Raw genomic sequence first — 23,915 nt, 5'->3', positions numbered from 1 at the left:
ATCAACAAAAGTAAAAGATACCCTTCCCTTTTCCTATTTTTTAGCCTCCTTCATAGTCTAATAGGCATGAAAGAGAAGAAAAGTATGCTTAATAGATTACTTTTTTGTAAGGTTAGTCCCTGAAGCCCAAAAAAGAGATAAACAATACAACGAAGAACTCTTCTAGCCATAAGGGACTAGAATATTCCTTTTTCATAACTAGTCTACTTAGTTTAGAAAAGGATTAAACTTATATTGAATAAACGTCTCATCAAATACTTTAACGACCGTGAAGGAGACAAGTTCACTCAGAAATATTTTCTAAGGAGTCTAAAAAAATCTTAAAGGAAACTCCTCTTGGAGGAATGAGTGGTATAAAGGGTATCAACTCTTTCTGGTCACAGTGGAACTAATCAAAACATGTAAAGATCAAGAGGTTGGCTAATAATACCACTCTTCGTAGTTGTCCCCTTAGGATAGGTAAAACACCAAGTGAAAGTGATATAATAGGCCAAGAAAAGGACGATGATGGAATGAGGAAATCAAGGCTCATCACATAGAAATAGACTGATATAATGTGGAAATCACAAGGTATAAAGTGTGGAATCCTCCTGGGGTAGGCCAGAAATATGACAAAGAACAGGACATGAGGCTCATACTCTAGGTCATTATGTGTCAAAAGGATGGATTCCAAAAGAGAGTAATTAATATACTGCATGGACACCAATACCTCAAAGAGGTGCTAATCTAGGGAATCCATGATTAGGTAAGCTCTACCGCCAAGCTATGATGTGCATAGAAGAGAGGGCCAATGTTGCAACTTGACAGGATTAGACCTAAAGCATGATGATGGCACTATTGGTCAATAATGCATCAATGACAATAATATATGACCTGTTAGCACTCAGAATTAACCTCAAGGTTGAGAAAAGACAACTCTGAGGTAAGCACAGACCAAGCTTTCGATCTGGCATCTAGCCATGCCAGACCAGAGAGGGTTTTCTCTTTTCCACCAAAATATGGCTACAATAGGTAAATCTTAGGCTAGCTATAGAGTATGGGGGTTTGTTTTAAAGGTTTTGGGTTGAGACAGTAAGAGAAAGGACGATTGGGCTATGGAGTCGATCCGAGTTTCTGCCGGCAAACTTGGGGCGAAGTAAGTGCCATGTTTATCCAGATTGAGGATTGCAAATGTGAGAAGAATAGGGGAGAAAGCCCGCTGCCCTGCAAGCATAAAATAGGAGATGGATCTACAGTAGCAGCGTTATATGAAAGAGAAACACGAGGTTGCTCAACAGAGCATCTAGCAAAGGATGAATTTTGCAAAGACAACCATTACATCTAACAACAAAATCATCATGAAAGGAGCATAATAGGGATGGATTCCTAACATATCTCTTAGATAATGTTGTAACAAGGTAGAGAAAACAAAATATGTAAGTGAGTTACATGAAAAACATACTGAACAGTAAACACCGTGATGGATCCCAGGTCCAAAGGGCAAAAACTGCTTTATTAAAATGATATTCAGGAAAGCTTTACATAATGCCAAGCAGCCTCTCTGCTGCCAAAATCGAACCTCTATCTTTTAAAAATAATCCTATATATACCCTATTACATATTAATTATGAATACCTAAACATAGGAATCTAACTAATTAAAACAAAAATCAAAATAAAATATTAGCTGTGGTCAAATTACATCAATTAAATTATAACAAAATAACATAATTAAATCTCATTAAAAAAAGGAACAATAGATTTACTGCCACTAGTCGAATTCCCAAAGTTTTTTTTGGAACCATCGATGGAAATGTGGAATAATATGGGATACTGATTAAATCATCCTCCCCTTGCGCTCTGTAGATGCCTTGGATTCCATCGATTCCTATAAAATATGAACGTCCAGGAGGAGATGTGAAGTCAGCTCTACGAAGGGCAGCATCAGCGTAGTCAACTTCTCTTGGCACATAAGGCCTATTGATCTCATCGAGATAATTCTGCTCTAAAACACGTTCCCTTGTTCTCTGACGGTGCAAATATTCAAGCCCTGGATCTACCCCATGATAATAAATATCATATAACAACCCATTCCTCACAGGCAATGGATCAGAAGGAGGTAGGGCCTGCCTCTGATACACATAAGCGTATGGATCTGATGCTAAATTGATGCCCCACTCCACCTTCTTATCAAACTTCTTATTCGTAACCTTCTCTAGAAGTTGAACTGCTTCTATGTAGGTAATGCGCGCAAATGGGGTATTTGCTATTAAACGAAGGTGATCTATAGCACCCTTGTCAAACATTTTTGACATGAATTCCATATCATCAAAAAAGTTCTCAAGTAACCATTGACACAAGAATTTCACATAGTCTTCTGCGCAATTCATGGCATCCTCTAAATCTGCAAAGGCAATTTTAGGCTCAACCATCCAAAACTCCGCAAGATGCCTTGATGTATGAGAATTTTCAGCACGAAATGTTGGACCAAATGTGTACACACTACTAAGTGCACAAGCATAGGTCTCAACCTGAAGCTGACCAGAGACGGTCAAGAATGCTTGGCGAGTGAAGAAGTCCTGGGAAAAGTCGATCTTCCCATCTTTCTGTGGGATGCTAGATTTCAATCTAGACCTTTCTTCCATTTTTAAGAGCTGATCTTTAGACTTCCGAAGTTCAGATACTGCAGCAACAATTGCTGCTTTATCAGCTTCGTTGGCCTTCAGATTTGACACCCTGTCGCCTTTCTCTTTAACAAGGAACTTGGTAGCTTCTAAATCAGCTTCAGAAGGTGGGGGGTTTGCTTTCAATTCATGCTCTAGCCTATCTGCCTCACTAAATAGTGTTGTAACTTGAAACATCTCCCCGGCACCCTCGCAATCACTTGTAATAATAGGTGTATGGACATAACAAAACCCATGATTCTAGAAAAACGTATGTGTTGCATATGCAAGTGCATTACGAATTCCAGAAACTACAGAAATTGTGTTTGTTCTAGGCCAAAGATGCATATAGCTCCTCAAATATTCCATAGACAATTTTGTTTTTGCTATTGGATATTTAGGCTCAATAGTCCTCACTTCCAAAATCTTCTCAACATTTAACTCAATCCTTTGCTTTGTCCCTTCAGGTGGTTGCTTGAGCTCCCCTTCTACCATAATGCATGTACCTGTTGCTGTGAGATGGCTATGAGAAGCAGAAGAACAGTCCACCAACACCGGTTATCGTATTTTAAATAGTTCACCCCCCAATTCACAAATGTCACAGTGTCGATTTCCTCCTGTCCCAAGGAATCTGGTTGTCTTTTTGCCTAGGCAAGGACCTTTTGCTCAATTACGGGTACCTACAGAACTTTGTTTTTTAGAATGGCCCTATGCACAGCGCCAAAGGGCTATGCACAACGCCAAACCCAGTAGCGCAGCGCCACAGTGCTACGCGCAGGGTCACCTCCTTCGGTTGGCTTGATTAGGGGAAATCTCTGATGGCATTGATTGCATCGCTTCAGCAGCCACAATATCAGACATGCTTGATGACTCTCTACACATTGGACTTTTTTCTATATGTTTTAGATAAGGTAGCCTTTTCTCCTTGAACTTTGGTCGCCACTTCAATTTCTCGTTCATGGAGCACATCAGAGGGAATGGTCATGTTAGAATCTAAACCACCTGAGCTAGCTAGCTTTAGCAAGCTCTGCGATAGAAGTTTGCTTTTGTCTTTTCCAATTTTTACATCCTTACTCTTTGGAACTGAAGCATCCTTCTTACCCTTATAAGATCTTCGGTTGATTTTCTTGAATTTTGTTTTGATTTTATCCTCCCGAGTTCCAGATGACAGAATAGCCAAGCCATTCTTACGAAAAAACTGGCGCCCACCTTCATCATGTTGGCTATCAACCCAATCAAAAACTCCAATTTTTTCCTTTGAACTTTTGCATTCCACCAAGTGAGCAAGATTTTGAGTTCCCCTTGCACTCAGAGGCCTATAGCATGTCATTTCAGTCAACTTTTCAGGTTCAGGTTCTTGGGACAACCCATTTGTATTGAGCCATACCAATTTGTCAACCATATTCAGTGCATCAGCTTGGGATTGTTCACCTGGTTCCTGAGAATCAAGATAGTTTAAACCAGAAGAGATCGGGCGGTTATGTGATTTTTTATTAAACCTGAGATCATATAGTCCTGTTGAATTAATCTTGTTCATATTTAGAATGTTGGAATTCTCTTGTTCTTTTGGAATTCCAACTTTGTCGTTCTTGACTCGAGCACTCGGTTCATCATCTTCCTTGTCACCAACCTGGGCTACCAGTTTCAAACTTTCACCATTACCACCAATCATCATTGCTACCACTCGAGACATCGATGGACTCGTTGTAGGCACAATTTGAGTGCAAAGAAGGGCCACTTCAATCACTCTAAGGTTTTCTTCTTTTGAGAATGTTGATTCTATTGTTCAGAGACTGATATTTTAGGGTTCAGAGACTCATCCAACAGAATGTTATTGGCTTTTATGTTTGACTTGTGTTTGTTGTGGATGCAGGGGCGCATGGGATTTGGAGCTGGTCGGTCTTCAACAATGCTTCCATTCATGCGTTGTATGCATGTTCTTCATCAAAGCCTTCTCTATCACAATCCAGCCGCGCTACTCATTATTTCTTGATGAGATAATAAAAAATGTTTATGATAGCCTTTATGATTGATAAACATTCAAATGCTGTGCAACATAATTACTTTCATGAAATTGACATAATTCTCATCCACTGGTAACCCTACAACACTGAAGCAACCTTGATCATCTTCTTTGCACCGCCAGCCCTTCTATATACAGTTTCAAAATCATTTCTAGGTGAGATGTTATCACTGCAAACAAATATTTTGTTGCTGCCCAATTTAAACAACAACTGGTTGGGACAGTAGTCGTCTCATCAAACGAGCAGCAATCTTCATTTGACCATATCTTCTGATCCAGGAGCTAGTTTTTGGAGTGTGATATACTATTGGAAAACTCTTTCCAATTTGCTTCTGATGGACACGCTTATGACATGTTTTGTGTTGAAGATCATGTGCAAAACATCTAACAAAATCAAACATAGTAAGAGACCCATTTTGATCATTGAAGGAAGACCAAAGGACTGACTCTAACATGACCCACCGCTATATGACAATTTCAAGAGAAGCACACCTAAGATCCACTGGATGTCGCAATAGAAACACCACCCTATCCTGTAAAAACCATCTAAAAATACTGGACCCATGTTTAAATCACATAATGAAGTAAATAAACATGGATGAGGTGAAAAAAGGATCATATATTTTTATTTTTTAGGCTTTATGATTTTTTCTTTATATTTTTTGGCATATATGATGCACTAGAAAAGAGCTCCCATAACACATCAAACCAAAAAAGAGAGAAAAATATCACACACACTCCTATGCACAATATATGCAAGAATAACTCAGTCTAATAAGTCATGTTAAGGTGTGCCCATTGTCAGGCACATGCTTAGGATTTCCATACATGAACTCGTGGAGGAGTGAAGGTACCATATGGTGCACCATGATGGGACCATGACCATGTTATAGAAAGTTGAATTGCCTGATTCCTAAAGGTTGATGATACCAGGGAAAAACTAAAACCATAGCATTATCATGAGTGACCCAAGGACATACAAAGTGAGTGGTCTCGTGAGCTAGTAGAGCTGCTTGACAAGGATTATCGAGACGTAAAGGGGGTACAAGACACTCATATAAAGGTGGAGATGAGGTGGACAATTCATTATTGAGTTCAAGAAACCCAAGACTTGACTGGACTTGACTCAGTTAACTGAGCCAACTAATTACAACTCAATATTACAACTCATCCTTATCTATTTAACTGATGGATAAATTCCTCAATTAATAGATAAAATGTTGCATGTCCTCACATAGACTTCAAGTTTGTTTTTCCTTAACTAATTAACTCAAGATGAATTAATTAATTAATTTACAAATTGCTGTTAATATCAAATTCGAATTTTACTTCCTATTTCTAGTCCAAGGACTGACTAAAAATAGGAATCCATCCTACACTGCTAAAAATAGAACTTCTATTTTTAGCACTTCCATTTTTCATTCCCTGTTGTCCAATCCAGCACTAGTACCCAAACTGCTATTTATAGCAGTGCTATTTTTTGCACTTCTATTTTTAACATTTCTTGTTGCCATTTTCAACACTCCCTCTCAACAAGAAAGGATTCCTCTCAAACCCAATCATGTACCTTCAAAATGTTTTGCATGCAACACATCTACCAAGTGCGGTTGCTCCAACAACTCTTGGAACAAAAAAACTCCCAACTGACCTCTCCGTTGGGCTAGAAACATACTCTGATGCTGAAGCTTTACCTACTGTTGAAAAGTGCTCCCTCTCTAACCTCTGCGCTACTGCAACATATCCATGCATCTCGCACTATTGCACACCTCTCTATGCTACCCTACACTAGTGCAACACACTTGTGCCTCTCGCATTGCTACAACCTGCTAGCTCTGCAATGTCCTGGTATTCCCTGCACTGTAGCTCTCTCTGTCGCTCCATCTGCATCTGTCTCTACCCAATCAGTCAGTTCTACTACTCCTCATTGGGGCTCTCATAGCAAATTCGAATCAAAGAGGTTGGGTACCTCAAGGATCCTGCTCCTCCTCCTTTGGACGATCATTCCACATCACCCCACCTCCTACCTGGAGGTATGGCTGAATTTGATCCCTCAACCCACCTAGCTCAAAGTTTCCCCCTACTGGAGGTCTCTGCATGAGTAGATGTCTTTACTCAATCTCCACTCAGCTTCCCCTGTTGTGGCTACTCCACAACCTCCTGAAGCTGCTGCACCAATCGTGGCTCCTCCACAATCGTCTGAGACTTCTTCTGGTGCTGCATGTTGAGAGGTAATATACTCTCCCTCTCAGCCACCGAGTCTCCATTAGTTGCTTTGCTGCTCAAGGCTTTGCATGCATCTTGAACCTCAAGAGCATACAGGTTCTTGACCCATGAACCGATCTGATTCACCTGTCTAGTGATGATGTGTCTAAGGAAAACCTTTCCCTTACTGAAGACTACATCATAGCCTCTATCTTCCAACATCGCAATCAACACCAATTTTCTCTTTAGTCCTTGTACATACTTGCCATCGGTCAAGATAAGGTGATCTCCATGCTCCCTCTGAAAAATTACCGTGCCTACACTTGAGACACTATACTTTTCATCATTACCCATCGCTATGAGTATCTGGAGATCTTTCTCCTCCAAAGTATTGAACAAACTCTTGTTGCCGGTCATGTGGAAAGAAGCTCCACAGTCAAGAAACCAACCACTTCCCACCATGGATGAAACCATGCATGCAAAGAGTGTGAAATCCAACTCGAACTGTGAAGCAAGTGCCTCATCTTCAGATCCTTCCTCGGATCCTTTCTTGGATTTCCTTAGTGGACAATTTGTAACAAAATGGCCCACCTCATGACAATGAAAGCATCGCACTTTCAATTTGTTAAACTTCTTCTCGCCATGGGAAGAGTTGGACTCGGAAAGAGAAACCTTCTCCTTCCCCTTCTTTTCCTTACTCGCTAAGGCACAATTTTCTTCATTGTCCATGGATGAAGAACCATCTCTACTGTTTCTTCTTATCTCCTCCTGCATCAAATCTGACCAAAGTCGTTGCCAATTTGGCAGTTTCTCTCTTCCATTAACCGAGTCCTGGTAGCTATGACAGCTCTTAGGAAGACCGAGGAGTGCAAGACTCACCATGTCATCATCAGCTGTCACAATCCCTACACTTCCAAGCTCATTCCTGCATGAGGTGGGCTTGTTCAGATACATAGAGATCGTGTCATCCTTTTCACACTTGATCTTTCGAAGTTTATCCTTCAGTGCCAGCTTCCTCTGATCACTACTATTCTGATAAATATCTTTCAATGTTTTCCACATCGAAAACGGAGTCTCCTTCCCATCGAGGCTCAAGACTATGTGATCTCGAACTCCCTCCAGGATGATTCTCCTAGCTCTAGCCACACACTTTTTCCATTCCGCCAATTGAGTAGCATTAGTTGGCTTCTGGACTTCTTGATCAATGAAGTCCTTTAGACCATTATTTTCTAATATTGCCTCCATACCATCTTTCCAGGCTATATAATTCAAACTGCCGTCAAGAGCATATTCGAGTCTCAAACCATAGAACGCCATCGGTGAAATAGATGTGATAAGAACTCAATTCAATATTCAAAAACAACAAACTTCAACTTCTCCCTTCTTGTATATTGTTCTTCCTTGATCACATGTGCTCTGATACCATGTAGAATTTTCTCTACAAATCAGCTAGCTCATTGATATCATGTAGAAAAATCACCTGCAGATCAAATTGATATATGCAATGTACTAAAGCATAATATTAGATCTACATCTACCATAAACTTTGCGGAAGTTTAATTGAACATGAGCAACATCAAGCATGAACAGATATAACTGAGAATGAGAAGTAATCAACCATAACATAGAAGATATAACCCGGGGAAAGCACCAGCCTATAACCCCATCTCTGTATTATCAATCAAATGGAAATCCTCAACAAAATACAAAAATAATCAGCTCAAAATCTATCCTGCACTCTCTGTACTCTGATGATGTAGCTGATGGACTATCTAGGCCTATATATATAGGCTCCACAAGTCCTCCAAGCTCCTATTTCCTTGCGTTGTTTTGATTGGAGTCCAATGTCATAACATGTGTGAATTTTCCACATCATACCTGCTGTAACCTCAGGTCCAACTACACAATCCATAAGGAATACTATTCCTTTTGCATGCAAGGAATATTCACCAAGGAATATCCTAGCAACTGATAGTACACTGCCCCTCCATTTGATTTCAACTGGGTCTCTTTCTGAACTGACATGCATGAGTTATCCATGAGTGAATCTTTAGTTATCTGAAAATACCAATTGTTACATGCATGCAAGCATTAACAAACTGAATCTCATTAATTTAACTTGTTAAATTAATCTAACTAGACTTGACTCAGTTAACTGAGCCAACTAATTACAACTCATCCTTATCTCTTTAACTGATGGATAAATTCCTCAATTAATAGATAAATTGTTGCATGTCCTCACATAGACTTCAAGTTTGTTTTCCCTTAACTAATTAACTCGAGATGAATTAATTAATTAATTTACAAACTACTGTTAATATCAAATTCAAATTTTACTTCCTATTTCTAGTCCAGGGACTGACTAAAAATAGGAATCCATCATGAACTACTAAAATATAACTTCTATTTTTAGCACTTCTATTTTTCATTCCCTGTTGCCCAATCCTGCACTAGTACCCAAACTGTTATTTATAGCAGTGTTATTTTTAGCACTTCTATTTTTAGTATTACTTGTTGCCATTTTCAACACATGGGAGTAGTGGTAGAAGAAGAAGGAATGTTAGGCGAGGGTAAGGAAAATCACCAATAAGGGATGGTATTTTGAATAAAACCACACCAACGTCACTCTCATAACTACCAGGGTTATCTCCAACAAGTGACACAAAATTCCCCGTAGTGGTAAGCTAGGTCGACGACACACAATAGTCCAAGTGATCGATCGTGACTATATTGCCTTCATGGCGAAAGTAAAGAACATGAAATACCAAAGACACAACAATGGTCATAGCATAAAACCAACCACGTCCATGGAGTAGGTTATAGTAAGGTAGTGTCGACTACTTCAACATAAACATAGGAAATATTCCCCCCTAGCTTGATGGAAAACTTAGGAAGAACCCCCTAAGGTACAAAATGATGTCCATTAAATTCCTGAAGAGTGGTAGTAGACTTAGCGACTATTGGAGAACCAAGAATTTCCAGCATGATGTTGACATAACATAGGTAGAAAAACCTTCATCCAGTAGAGTGTGATAAATATTTTTGTGAAAGAATTTCACATAAATATGGAAGGTCATTTGGTGGGAGAGTGTATAACAAGGGATCCACCCCCCTGATTGCAGCCATCAAGGCTTTGCATTTATGAGGACAAATCTATAAAACCTCCAAGGCTGACACGACACAAGGAGCTTGGGGTAAATCTTTGACAATACTGTAGTGTTGGACAACCCATGTAGATATATTGTGTGTTGACTTGCAAACGACACCCTTAGGTAGGCGATATATTGGGTCCATAATATTATCTAGCATGAGAGGTCTGGTGAAAGCAACCAGGCTGGTTGAGTCCTTAGAGGAAGAACTCGACTCGGGAGTATCATATGACTTAGCTAGTGTCGTCACATTAACTTGTGCTTAACACAGAAGGATGGATGTATTATTGGTAGGATGAAAATATGGCCCCTCATTTCCCCCTTGCGAAGGTTGAGGATCTTGGGCAACCATTTATTGTTGAGGTTGTGCAGTGAATGGATGAGTCAAGAGAATTGGTTGTTGAATAGCTAGTGGTGGTGCAAGAAACTAGTGGATTTCATCCATGCGAGGGAACTCGTGAGTCAAATGCTCACCTTGAAAAATTATACTAGGGAACTTGATCTTGCACGTCATTCGCTTGTGCCCCCATACTGATTAAATGAATTTGGTTGAGTCTCATGGTTAGTTTTATTCTTTTGTTTATTTTTATTATTCTTTTTATCGCCATCTTGCTGAGCATTCTTGGGTGTTGTGGACTTCACCGTAAGAATGTTAATGAGTTGCTCATAAATAAGTCCTTTTTCAGAGCCAAACACACTTGTCAGAACTTGTGATGTAACAATCAATTTCCCAAGTCGGGTAGCAAGTTGGCTCACATAATTGGATATGAAACTGACCACACCATCAAAATTTTGTCTTGGGGTAGCTTTAACTGGGTCTGTGGAAGGATGAGGAGCATTCAAAATCATGTCATATAGCATGCCCGACTTAGAGTCAATCAAATCAAGTTGTTGGGAAGCTAAAATGGATTGTTCCTTTGTAACAACCCTGAACATGGATACATCCTTGGCAATATGAGGCAACAATGATGGAATGAACCACTCATAAAGAATCTCATCAAGGAGCTTGGTTTGTAATAACCTCTTATGTCATTACCACTTGTGAATATGATCATAAATAAAAGTGAACTTATCTTGTTTGAATTTAGAAAAGAGTTCAGAATCGATATCGTACCTCGCTAATAATTGAAACTGAGTCAAGAATGTCATAGCCAAGGGGGAAAAATCACTGAAAGATGTAGTATCCAATTTGATGTACCATTTGGTAGCATCTCCAGTTAGGGTACTGATGAGCCTCAATATTGCAACAAGAATGTTGCAACTCCCAAGGCTACCAACTTTAATAATCAACCCAAGGTTCATACAAACTTAAGAGGTATCGACACTATGTGTGCAACATACAATGTGTCCTTCCTTTGTTGTCATGATGTAATGGAGTGAATGTAATAAAATCATATCCTAAACTAATTGCAGAAAATGAAATGCTCGAAATGGAAACCTTAACCTATTACAAGAAAGAAAATACAAGGAAAGAAACATATTCTAATTACATAAAGTAAAGATCATGAACTAAATTTCAACCATTACATTTCAAAGAGTTTAGATCCATTAACAGAGTTCATTGGATGTGGAAATCAATAAAATTATCATTGTATTATCCAATTCATAAAATTTTCCATTAAGCCAAATCGTTGAAATGTTTTGTATGGGTAAAGAGGAAAGTCCTAAGTGTTCCTTCCCTAATCATTGATTTAGAGCCTAGGGGTCTTGATTCAACCCTAAGAGATCATAACCAAGCTTCTTGTTGGGTCCCTATAATACTAGTGATTACCCCATTACTATTGTAGTTATACCCCTTATTAATATTGTTGTGCCCCTATTGCCCCAATATTGTTATTACTGTGCCCCATAGAATCCATCTATTGTTATTTTTGTGGCTTTATATTATTATTATTAGGTCCGCTGGATTATATTGTGACTCCTTAGACTCCTATATATAGAAAGGAGGTTTTGTCATTTGTATCATCCAAGAATTGTTCATTTATGTAATGTAAAGGAGGTTGCCCCCTCGAAGAGGCTGAATTCTAAGGCGTTGATCTATCTTTTCTATCTTTTATTGAGCTGGTTTCATAACATTTGGTATCCGAGCTTTGGGTTCTAGGGTTTCGCTGCTCCAAACAGGTCATCGTGGAATTTTCGCTATAACTTTTTTTCTGCGACGTTTCAGAAGTTGAAAAAAAAACTCATTTGAGAAGAAATCGCGCTGAACCTCGGGTCCGAATTTCAGAGTTTTTTGTGCTATATTTGCAGATATATGATCTGAGGAAGTTGGTCTTTTTGCAGACTCCTGAATTACATTCCAAACAGGTGACCTGGGGAAAATCGTCATAACTTTCTCTTTGGAGATCAGATTGAAATTTTGTAAGAAGTTACAGAAAGAGGACGGACTCTAGTTTCTTGTTTGCATTTTTCAGATCCAAAGGTCAAAACAGTGACTCGTGGCATGTCGTACAAGTTCGCTCTATTGAACTAGTCTATAATCAAGTCACTATGGGAGATTTCGCATAACTCTTCCTTGGAGAATCCAATTTGGGTCAGACTTGTGGCATTAGAAAGAGGACACAGAGGGCTACTGCAGGTCACAAATTCAGAACTAGATGATCGAAAAGTACAGAGATACATTAGAGGCAATATCGAGCTCCTACAAAGTGAAAAAAGGTGTGTATATTTTCTTAAATTTTTGCTTAAGATCGGTTTGAAAATTATTTTGAAGGAACTATTATCGGTAACTAATGCCCCGAGGAAAGAAAATGCAAACACCTAATAAGGAACCTGAAATCTCTAGCATGACTCATGAAGAAGAGGAAGAAATGCTACATGATATATCAAAATTACAAGAACAAGTGCAACAAATGTCACGCTCACAAAAGCTAACAGAAGCTAAGATAAATGGCATGGAATCTAAGATAAAGGGCGTGGAAGATAAGATGGATGATTGGAAGACAGATTTGAAGACAGACACAGAATAATTGAAGATAGATTTGAACACAAACTTGAAGACATGCATGACAGATATGAAGACAGATTTGACAATTTTCTACAAGAAATACTTACTAATGGTGAAAAGGTAGTAAAGGAAACTCATGATGCGAACAAAAGAAATGTTAATCATGATATCATAGAATCTAATGTTGGATTGAAGACCCACCATATTCCAAAAATTGATATGAGGAAGTTTTATGGCAAGGATCCCGCAACATGGATATTACAGATGGAGCAGTTCTTCGATCTCAATAATGTGCAAAACACACAAAAGGTACTTATGGCAACTTTATATTTGGAACCAAATCATTTTGCATGGTATCAATGGCTTTGCTCTCGTAAACAATTTATCACTTGGGCAATTTTTACGGAAGAATTGATAGCACATTATGAGGATACAAAAAACAACACTTTTTTTAGCTAATTGATAAGTCTCAAACAAAAGGGTTCAATAATGGAGCACATTGAGGAGTTCCAAAAATTGAACATAAGGGTAAAAGATATTCCAGAGGAGCATAGGATTGATGTGTTCATAGGGTCTTTAAAGGATAATATCCAACATGATGTTCGCCTTTGGGAACCTGATTCATTAGAGAAGGCATTCAGGTTGGCAAGAAAAATGGAAAGCAAAATTATGGCAACCAGGAAGCATACCACTCATAACTATAAAGATAGAAGTGTTGTTTCCCCTAGTCTTCCACAACCTATAAGGTTGACACCACAACAGTTGGAAGAAAAAAGAGCAAATGGGCTTTGTTACAGTTGTGATAGCAAATACACTAAAGGTCATAAGTGTGCTGAGAAGAAATTATTCTACATAGATTGTGAAGAGGAAGAAGAAAAGGAGCAAGAAAGGTTAAAAGAAGAGGATATATTCCAAGAAAAAAGCCTAGATGAAGAACAAATAAATCCGACCATATCTTGTAATGCATTGGCGGGAATTACCACTCCTCAAACCATCAAGATAGAAGGACAAATCAAGAAGAAAAAGGTAATAGTGTTGATTGATTCAGGCAACGCCCATGATTTTATTCATTGTAGGGTAGAAAAAGAATTGAATTGCTTCCTATATCCAGCACCAGAGTGTCAAGTGATGATTGCAAATGGAGGAATAATAAATTGCTCTGGAAAGTGCCATAATATCAAGCTATCCATGGGAGAATATGTATTGACTATCCCAATGCTTTCCATTCCAATGGGAGGTGCTGATGTTGTACTAGGAGTCCAATGGCTACAATCCTTGGGCACAATAGCTTTTAATTTTCAGGAACTTTTCATAAAATTTTCTACGAAAGGAAAGGAAGTTGAATTAAGGGGTATTGTAGGGAAACCAGGATAGATAATCAGCTCTAATGGTATGACAAAGATTTTAAAAAAGGAGCAAAGAGGTGTAATTGCACAATTATGTTCGCTAGATGTTTCCACATCGGAATCATCTATTTCTCCAGATCTCCAAAAATTCCTGGACAATCATTCCAAGGTATTTGAGACTCCCAAAGGTCTCCCACTTATGCGTGATCATGATCATGCTATTCATCTGATTCCATGAAGTGTTCCTCCAAACATCAGGCCGTACAGATATCCCTATGTCCAAAAGAGTGAAATAGAACGTATGGTTGCAGAAATGCTAGAGGCTGGCATAATTCAACCGAGTCAAAGTTCTTTCTCTGCTCCAGTAGTATTGGTGCACAATAAGGATGGATCATGGCGCATGTGTCCGGATTATAGGGAGCTCAACAAGATCACTATTAAAGATAAGTTCCCCATTCTTGTCATTGATGAATTACTGGATGAATTGCATGGATCAATTTACTTCACCAAGTTAGATCTTTGTTCAGGATATCATCAAATCAGAATGAAGATTGAAGATATTCTGAAAACAACATTTAGAACTCATGAGGGTCATTATGAATTTTTGGTCATGCCTTTTGGCCTTACCAATGCACCTTCAACATTTCAAGGTTTGATGAATTCAATTTTCAAACCATTCCTTAGAAAATTTGTGTTAGTATTTTTTGATGATATACTAATCTACAGCAAGTCTTGGAAGGATCATGTTGAACATGTTGACAGGGTGCTACAACTATTGGAGGAGAAACAATTATATGCAAAAAGATCCAAATGTTTCTTTGGAGTCCAGGAGGTGGAATATTTGGGTCATATTGTATCTCATGAAGGAGTTAAGGTAGACCCTAGCAAAATTAAAGCCATTAAGGAATGGAAAATCCCCACATCCATAAAGCATTTGCGAGGATTTCTTGGGTTGACAGGGTATTATCGCAAGTTTGTTAAGAATTATGGGAGAATAGCAGCACCTCTAACAACATTATTGAAGAAAGATGCATTTTCATGGGCTCCGGAAGCAACAAAGGCCTTTGAACATCTTAAAGAGGCAATGTGCCAAGCACTGGTCTTAGCTACACCGGACTTCACAAAAACCTTTATTGTGGAATGTGATGCTTCAGGAAATGGAATTGGTGTTGTTCTAATGCAAGATGAAAGACCCATTGCTTTTGAAAGTCGTCCAATCAAGGGAAGTTTTTAAGCAAAGCTATTTATGAGAAGGAAATGTTGGCAATACTCCATGCACTTAAGAAATGGTGACCCTACCTAATGGGAAGACACTTCAAGGTAAAAACGGATCATGATAGCCTTAAATACTTTTTAGAACAAAGATTATCCTCTGAAGAGCAACAAAAGTGGGTCACAAAGATGTTGGGTTATGACTTTGAAATCATCTACAAAAAAGGGAAGCAAAATGTGGTGGCAAATGCACTATCAAGAAAGGATGAGGATGTGGAAGCATTGTTGTGCGCCATTTCTATTATCCAACCAGATTGGATAAACGAAGCAAGGGAGGAATGGAAGAATGACGAAGAAGTTTGGGCACTTATTCGAAAGCTACAACAAGATTCCAGTACGTCTGATACATTTAGCTGGAAAAATGATTCATTATGGTACAAAGATCGGTTATACCTATGTAAGAATTCCCAGCTAAAACAAAAGATTCTTATGGAATTGCACACTTCTCCCTTAGGAGGGCACTCAGGATTTTTAAAAACTTACCACAGGGTTAAGAAGGAATTTTTTTGGGATGGCCTTAAATCAGATATTCAAAAGTTTGTGGCAGAATGTTTGGTTTTCCAACAAAATAAAGTTGAAACAATTAAGACACCGGGTCTATTACAACCTTTATCCATTCCAAGCCAACGTTGGGAGGAGGTTTCAATGGATTTTATCACAGGTTTACCCAAGTCTGAGGGAAAGAGTGTCATCATGTGGGTAGTTGACAGACTTACCAAGTATGCACACTTTTGTGCATTATCACATCCATTTAAAGCCAGTACAATTTCTACTGCATTTATGGAAACAATTCAAAAGCTACATGGAAACCCAAAGATTATTGTAAGTGACAGAGATCCCATTTTCACTGGAAATTTTTGGACAAAATTATTTTCTTGTCTTGGTACTCAGTTATCTCATAGCTCATCTTATCATCCTCAATCTGATGGGAAAACTGAGATAGTAAACAAATGTTTGGAAGGATATCTTCGTTGCTTTGTATCTGATAAACAGACACAATGGGTCAAATGGTTGCCTCTGGCTGAATGGTGGTATAACACTTCCTTCCATACAACAACAAAAATGACCCCATTTATGGCACTTTATGGGTATCAACCACCATCCATCACATCATATTTAAAAGAAAATTCTAAGGTTCAGGTAGTGGAACATCACATCGAACATCAACAACAAGTCCTCCAACTCTTAAAGGATAACCTCGTGTTGGCACAAAATAGAATGAAACAACAAGCAGATCAACATCGCAGTGAAAGAAGTTCTAATGTAGCTGATTGGGTATTCCTACGGCTACAACCATATAAGAAAATGTCCCTCAAGCAAGCTAAGAAGGATAATAAACTATCACCAAATTATTATGGTCTGTACAAGGTGTTGCAAAAGATCGGTACTATGGCATACAAATTGGAGCTTCCTGCAGCTTCTCGATTGCACCCAGTTTTCCATGTTTCATGTTTAAAGAAGGTTATAGGCGACAAGCTCCCAGTTCAAAAAATATTACTAAAACTTGACGAGGGAGGAAAAATTATATTGGAACCGGAAGCAATCATAGAAACAAGAACTTGACAGCTACGAAATCGATCAATTTCAGAGTATCTTATCAAGTGGAAGAACTTATCCGCTGAAGATTCCACATGGGAGGATGAGAATTTTATGCAGAAGTATCCAAAACTACTCAACCGTTGAGGACGACACCTTTTTGAAGGCGAGGGGCATGTTGGGTCCCTATAATACTAGTGATTACCCCATTACTATTGTAGTTATACCCCTTATTATATTGTTGTGCCCCTATTGCCCCAATATTGTTATTACTTTGCCCCATAGAATCCCTCTATTGTTATTTTTGTGGCTTTATATTATTATTATTAGGTCGGCTAGATTATATTGTGACTCCTTAGACTTCTATATATAGAAAGGAGGTTTTGTCATTTGTATCATCCAAGAATTGTTCATTTATGTAATGTAAAGGAGGTTGCCCCCTCGAAGAGGCTGAATTCTAAGGCGTTGATCTATCTTTTCTATCTTTTCTTGAACTGATTTCATAACACTTCTTGAGTGAATCTAGGCAAGTATATACACGCTGGAAGAGTACTACATGAAGCAACAAATTTACTACAAGAAACTATAATTCACCGAATGACCAAAAAAATCAAATCCAAATTGGATGGGACAAATTTTGTTATTGACTAGGATGTCTTAGGTCTCCATTTCAATTGGAATCACTCAAAAATACTTTTTTTAACCCATTCTAAAAAATGACAAAAAAATTATTAGTCTGAAATCAAGAAATTCGAGAACTAGTGAGCATATTAAAGTTAAAAATGCATTATCTAATGCAAAAATAGAGGTTTAATGTGCTGAAGGATGGTTAGATGGGCCTTAATTTATGTCTAATTTAGATGTCCATCATACCTCTTACTGAAAGTGTTTCTCATCCTCTAAGAAACTTAGTAACCTCATTGTGCCTCATTCATGGCCCTAGTGGCCTCTCTCTTATGCATTCTTCAATCCTTTCTCTTAAGAATTTTGGTTGTAATTTCTGCAAGGACAAGCACAAAAATGTAGTTGTTCTTTTCATGATCTTTTAACATTCTTTCAAGAAAAAACATAACTTTCCTCTTTGCAAATGAACTCTATTGGCTTCTAGATCCATTTCATTCATATCCTCTCCTTTAAACCTTCATTCCATTTTCACTCATTTTTCCAAAACTGTTTGTGCATAGAAAAAATCACAGTGTTTCTCGAGACCATTAGCCTTCCTTTTTTCCCTTATTCAAGATGATTTCTTGAATATTTTTCAGTTTGGCAAGGTCTTCCACATCCTTTTCAAACCTTCTGCTACTTTTTTCCACCATTTGGACACCTCCGAAACCTTCAAAATGCCTTTACATGAGAACTAGGACATCATATAACAATTCATATACTAACTACATGAAACTCTGTAGCGGTTCCTATAGTACTACAGGAAACCCTGTAGAAATTCCTGTAGTACTACAAGAAACCCTGTTTAAACCTATTTTGAGCATAAATAATAGGCTGAGCCTAGGGTAGGCCCTCAACTTGACTTCCATGTCTTTCTCCCATTTTTATAACATCTTTTAGGCCTTGGAAAAAGCTATAAATAGATTAGATACCTCTTCGAATGCCTCTTTTCATCATTGATGTTTGAGTCCTATTTTGATGTTGAATGCCTTATTTCCTTTTGTTTCCTTCTTCTTCTCTTTTGTGTCCTAGATAATTGCCTAATGGCCTAGGAGTTCTATGTTTTGATTAGGTCTCTCTTAGGCACTACCATTTTGGGTTTTAACACAATTTGTTCCTTTCTTCCTTCTTGTAACAACATCTTTCCTTCTTGTAGCAGTCATTCCTCCTCTTTCAGTGTCTTTTAACTATATAAAAGTGATGTGAAATGATGTAGAGGGTTTGGAGGATGATGCTAGGGCGCAGAGGGAGTATTGTAGGTTTGTGAAAATGGAGAGGATGTGCTCTATGTGTTTTTTCAAGAAATTTTCAGGGATGAGACAAAGTGTAGGGTTTGTTCTGGAAAAATATTATTTTTTTTCTTATGTAATGGGATGAATGAATTATGGATAGATAATGGATATGAAGTGGATGGTGGGCTTGGAGTGTTGTGGTGACTTGGCATTTACAAAAATTTCTTCTTTTCACTGTTGTCCCCGTTCCTCGAAATCATCACCCTTCCTAATTTGGCTTTTCCACATTGAATAAGTGAAGGAGTTAGTTTCCATTAACTAGGTGAAGGTGGTTGAGACATCTGACACATCCTTAGCTTATAAAACCTCATCTCTCATGCATTGACAACAAATCTCTAACTATAATATGTTCAAGAGAAGAGGTCAAGAATATTGCATACATGTACCTACCTGATGGTTGTTGGATAAGCATGCATGTTTTTGTTGAGTTGATGATTGATCGATGGTCCTCTGGAGGTGACAATTTCCTTCTTTTTTTTCTCCACAAGTCTTCAATACTTTGGTGATTTTAAATCTTTGTCTTCTAGTTACCATGAGCAAGTTATCTTAGTAAATTTTGGCCTTCTTGGAGTGTTGGGTTTGGCCATGGGTGATTTTCACCTTCCCTATACCTTATTCCGCCATTAGGCACCTTTCCCATACTTTATTTCACCTTTTGTACCTTCCTATAGTTTTTAGTCTATTTCTTGTAGTAAACTAGGACTCCTTTAGTACTACAGAAAATTCTATAGCAACCTTGTTTTGTCCATATCTCCCAAATGGTAGAATGGATTGATCAGAAAGTTTTTGAGCATGTTTACATCATCCTTATGCAACTCCCCATAAAATAATTTGGCCAATAGATGCACGAATCTCGAGAAAAAATAAAAATGGCTCAGGTTGATGGAGATCGATTTCTTAGAAGCCGTGCACTAGAATTTTCTAAAATTGCTTGGGCATGTTACCATCATCCATATGCATCTCCCCATGAAACAACTTTTTAAATGGATGCATGAATATCAAGAAAATTCAAAAATGGTTGTAGGTGATGGAGGTTGATTATCTCGAAAAATGTGCACTTGAATTTGTTGAAATTGCTTGAGCATGTTATCATCATCCATATGCATCTCCACCTGAAACAACTTGGCAAATGGATGTATGTTTTTAAATATATGACAAAAATAATTTGATGCTCTATGTATTTTTGTTTCCTATAGTAAAACAGAGTCTTCTTGTAGTATTTTAGGACAATAAGGAAAATGAATGGAAAATGATTGGGAATGATGGGTGTACAATGGAAATAGATGAGAGTGATAGATTAGCATGGCCTTGGTCATGTTGGAACATTTAATCAAAGGAGGAGAAAGTCAAAATTTGACTTCTTTTTACTAAGCTTGTGATCAACTTTTCTTTTGGTGGCTAACTTGTTTTTGTTGTCTGCAGAGGTTGAAGAGCACCTGCATTCATGACAAAGATATATATATATATATATATATATATATATATATATATATATATATATATATATATTAGGCCTACTAGCCGCCTCAATGAGGTTTTCAACTAGTAAGTCTGCCTAGGCCCCTCAAAGGACATTTTCACCTAGGATCTTTTATTTTTCTCATTTTTTTCTCTTTTTTTTCCCAACCCATTGACCATCTCATGGAGGTTTCAATTAATGAGCCAATCTCAGATGCCTCAAAGGAGGTTTTCACCTGAAATTTTATTTTATTTTTCTCTTAATTTTCATTTTTTATTTCTTTTCCTATCCTACTCTACTTAAAAAAACAGAATCATTTTCAAGTGTACGAATACTTCCAATGGAGCCACTACTAGATGACAGATAAAATCATGTGTAGGCTCGAAACATATTCTTTGGCATGTAATTGAATGTAAGAGACCAAATGCTTTGAATTTGATGATATCAAGCACAGTGGAAGAAGAGAGTTTTGTTGCAACTTAGTGATTGTCTAGAACCAAACCTCAATATAAATTTGATGCCCTTGATTTGATTGCTTATATGGATCATACTTCATGTATTTTTCTACCATGACCTTAAAATATTCCTTTTTTTACTGATTTTTCTCTTGAATACTTGGAGGATTAGATGATAACCATGAGGGAGCTTTCTCAATCTCTGATTTTGATGTCTGCTCTTCATCAAGTGCAGCCCATGATTCTTTGGTCTTCCCTTTTGTATCTTCTTTTTCTGCATGTTGTTCTTCAATGGCATAAAGAGAATCTCTTTTTTGTAATATTCTTCCTGAGCTGATATGGATACCATTGAGATCAAGCGGATATATTTGGAAGTGTTGTACCTTAGCATTTTAAGTGGGCTGAGTTACTTCATTATGTGGGGTTGGAAATGGTGGTACAGGTAGTTTAGTGGGAGTGGATATTTGAAATGGACGTGGTTGGGGTTGTGGTTTTGGTGGAGGTGGATGGTAGGGATAACATAGAGCTGGGTATGGAAGATATTGTGGATGGCTCCCATAAGTTCTTTGCCAGCCTTGCTGCCAAGATTGGTTTTAGAGTTGAGATGGCTAATGTTGCCAAGGAAAGGGTGTGTTCCAATTACTTTGAGGTGGATATGCATAACCTTGAAATTTTGAATTAGGCTCTTGCATCATACTAAGTTGACTAGGTTTCCATGGTCATCTTGGAGCTACATAACATAGCTTCTTTGGTGATTGATTTTCTCCATTGTCCTCTTGGTAAACTTCCTTCAACCTTGGTAACGATGGACAATATTTAACGTCATGTGATTCTGCATGGACAACAAAAATATCATCATCTTCTTTTTCTTCATCTTGCATTCTTAGAATTTCTACGTGTTTGGCTAGATTTCTAATAATTTCTGATTCAAAGTCATCAAACAAATTTCCAAGTTTAGTTTGACTTACCGATCTTGATGTTGATTTACTTACTCTTGCCCTTCCTCTTGACATGTGTTTGCATGTTTCACAAATTTCTTCAAATGATAATTGATATACATCTCCTCTACTCATGAGATCAAGGAGATCAATCCACTCATCCCTAGTTGTTCTAAGTAAGAGGGTTTTAGTGTGTCGGATCCTAAATGATGTAGTTTTTCCCTCTTAAAATTATACATGAACTTCTCTATTAGATCCTATAGACTCTCATCTTCTTTTTTATTCATTTTAAATATATCTTCTTTAAGATCATGATCTTTATATTTTTCTAGAAATATCTTTTGCATCTCACTTTATGATTTTATTGCATTAGTCCCTAAACTCATCAACCATTTAAGAGCTTTATCCGTCAATGTTGTCGGAAACAATCTCAATTTTTGAGTATTTAGTAAGTAACCATAAGAGGTAGAAATGATTTTAAATTCAAAGAGAAACGTTTCTGGATCCTCTGACCTTAGACCATGAAATTTTGGAAGAAAATATGGAGGGATGTTCTTCATTTACACAGTACCATCTGTATCTTGAATGGGAAATCTGAGAGAATCTTCCTCATTGTCATCATCTCAATCTATTTCTTCTACATTATTTTCCATCTCTTACTGCACCACATGATCAAATGGAGGGTGGGTTAGTGTTGGAGAATTTTTTTTGTTTTTATGATTGAATGAAAACACTAATGCAATGCAATTTTATGTTTTTTAAATGAAACATGTCTAATGCAAATCTTTTTTTTTGTTTTTTCAAAAGGTAAAAAAAATGAATCAATTAGAGAAGAAAACAATGCATACTTTGACACCTTCCTGACAATGACGCCAAAAAGTGATAAGCCTCGATATTGCAACAAGAAAGCTGCAACTCACAAGGCTGCCAATTTTAATTATCAACCTGGGGTTTGTACAAACTTAAGAGGTATCGACACTATATGTGCAACATACAATGTGTCATTCCTTTGTTGTCATGATGTAATGGAGTGAATGTAATAAAATCAAATCCTAAACTAATTGTAGAAAATGAAATGCTCGAAATAGAAACCTTAACCTATTGCAAGAAAGAAAATACAAGGAAGAAACCTATTTTAATTGCATAAAGTAAATATCATGAACGAAATGTCAACTGTTACATTTCAAAGAGTTTAGATCCATTAACATAGTTCATTGGATGTCGCAATCAAGAAAAACATCATTATATTATCTAATTCATAAATTTTTCCATTAACCCAAATCGCTGAAATTTTTTACATGGGTAAAGAGGAAAGTCCTAAGTGGTCTTTAGTCTTCCCTAATCATTGATTTAGAGCCTAGGGGTCTTGATTCAACCCTAAAGGATCATAACCAAGCTTCTTGAGAGAATATGGGCAAGTATATACACTTTGGAAGAGTACTATAGGAAACTATAATTCATCAAATTACCAAGAAAATCAAATCCAAATTGAATGAAACAATTTTTTTTATTGACTAGGATGTCTTAGGTCTCCATCCGAAGTGGAATCACTAAACAATGCCTCTATTAACCCATGTTAAATATGGCAGAAAATTACTAATCTAAAATCTAGAAATTTGAGAACTAGTGAGCTAGTAAATCTATCAAATGCCTAACATAATCAAATGAAAATTCATTGGGGTAATTTTTGTTATCAACTAGAATGTTTTTGTGATCTAATGCAAGTGGAATAACTCGATTGAAGCTCATTAGCATGTTCTAAAAAATAACAGAAATTTTCTTTTATTTGCCACAAGGGACTTCCAAAAATCTAGATTTGGTAATAAGCAAACTAATCCAAGTAGCTTAATGATTAATATGACCTTCCAAATCTATTCCAATATTGAAATGATTCTTTTGATCCTGCAAAAAAACTTACTTCAACCATCTAACTCAATCCTACAACAAGAAATCATTAATACTAAATGCAGAAATAGAAAATAACAAGAAGAA

The 23,915-nt window shown here is 37.4% G+C and overlaps 1 pseudogene; it reads right to left on the bottom strand.

Moving 5' to 3' along the window:
* Positions 1-1,690: 1,690 nt before the first annotated feature.
* On the bottom strand, positions 1,691-3,199 carry LOC149234823 (asparagine--tRNA ligase, cytoplasmic 1 pseudogene; annotated as a pseudogene).
* Positions 3,200-23,915: the final 20,716 nt, after the last annotated feature.

Source organism: Pinus tabuliformis, chromosome 8 (genome assembly GCF_031772625.1).
Source record: "Pinus tabuliformis cultivar Carrire ecotype Pingquan chromosome 8, CPIR1, whole genome shotgun sequence".
NCBI classification, from domain to species: domain Eukaryota; kingdom Viridiplantae; phylum Streptophyta; class Pinopsida; order Pinales; family Pinaceae; genus Pinus; species Pinus tabuliformis.
Note: the sequence above shows the minus strand (reverse complement) of the source record. Positions and strands in the feature narration are given on the sequence as shown.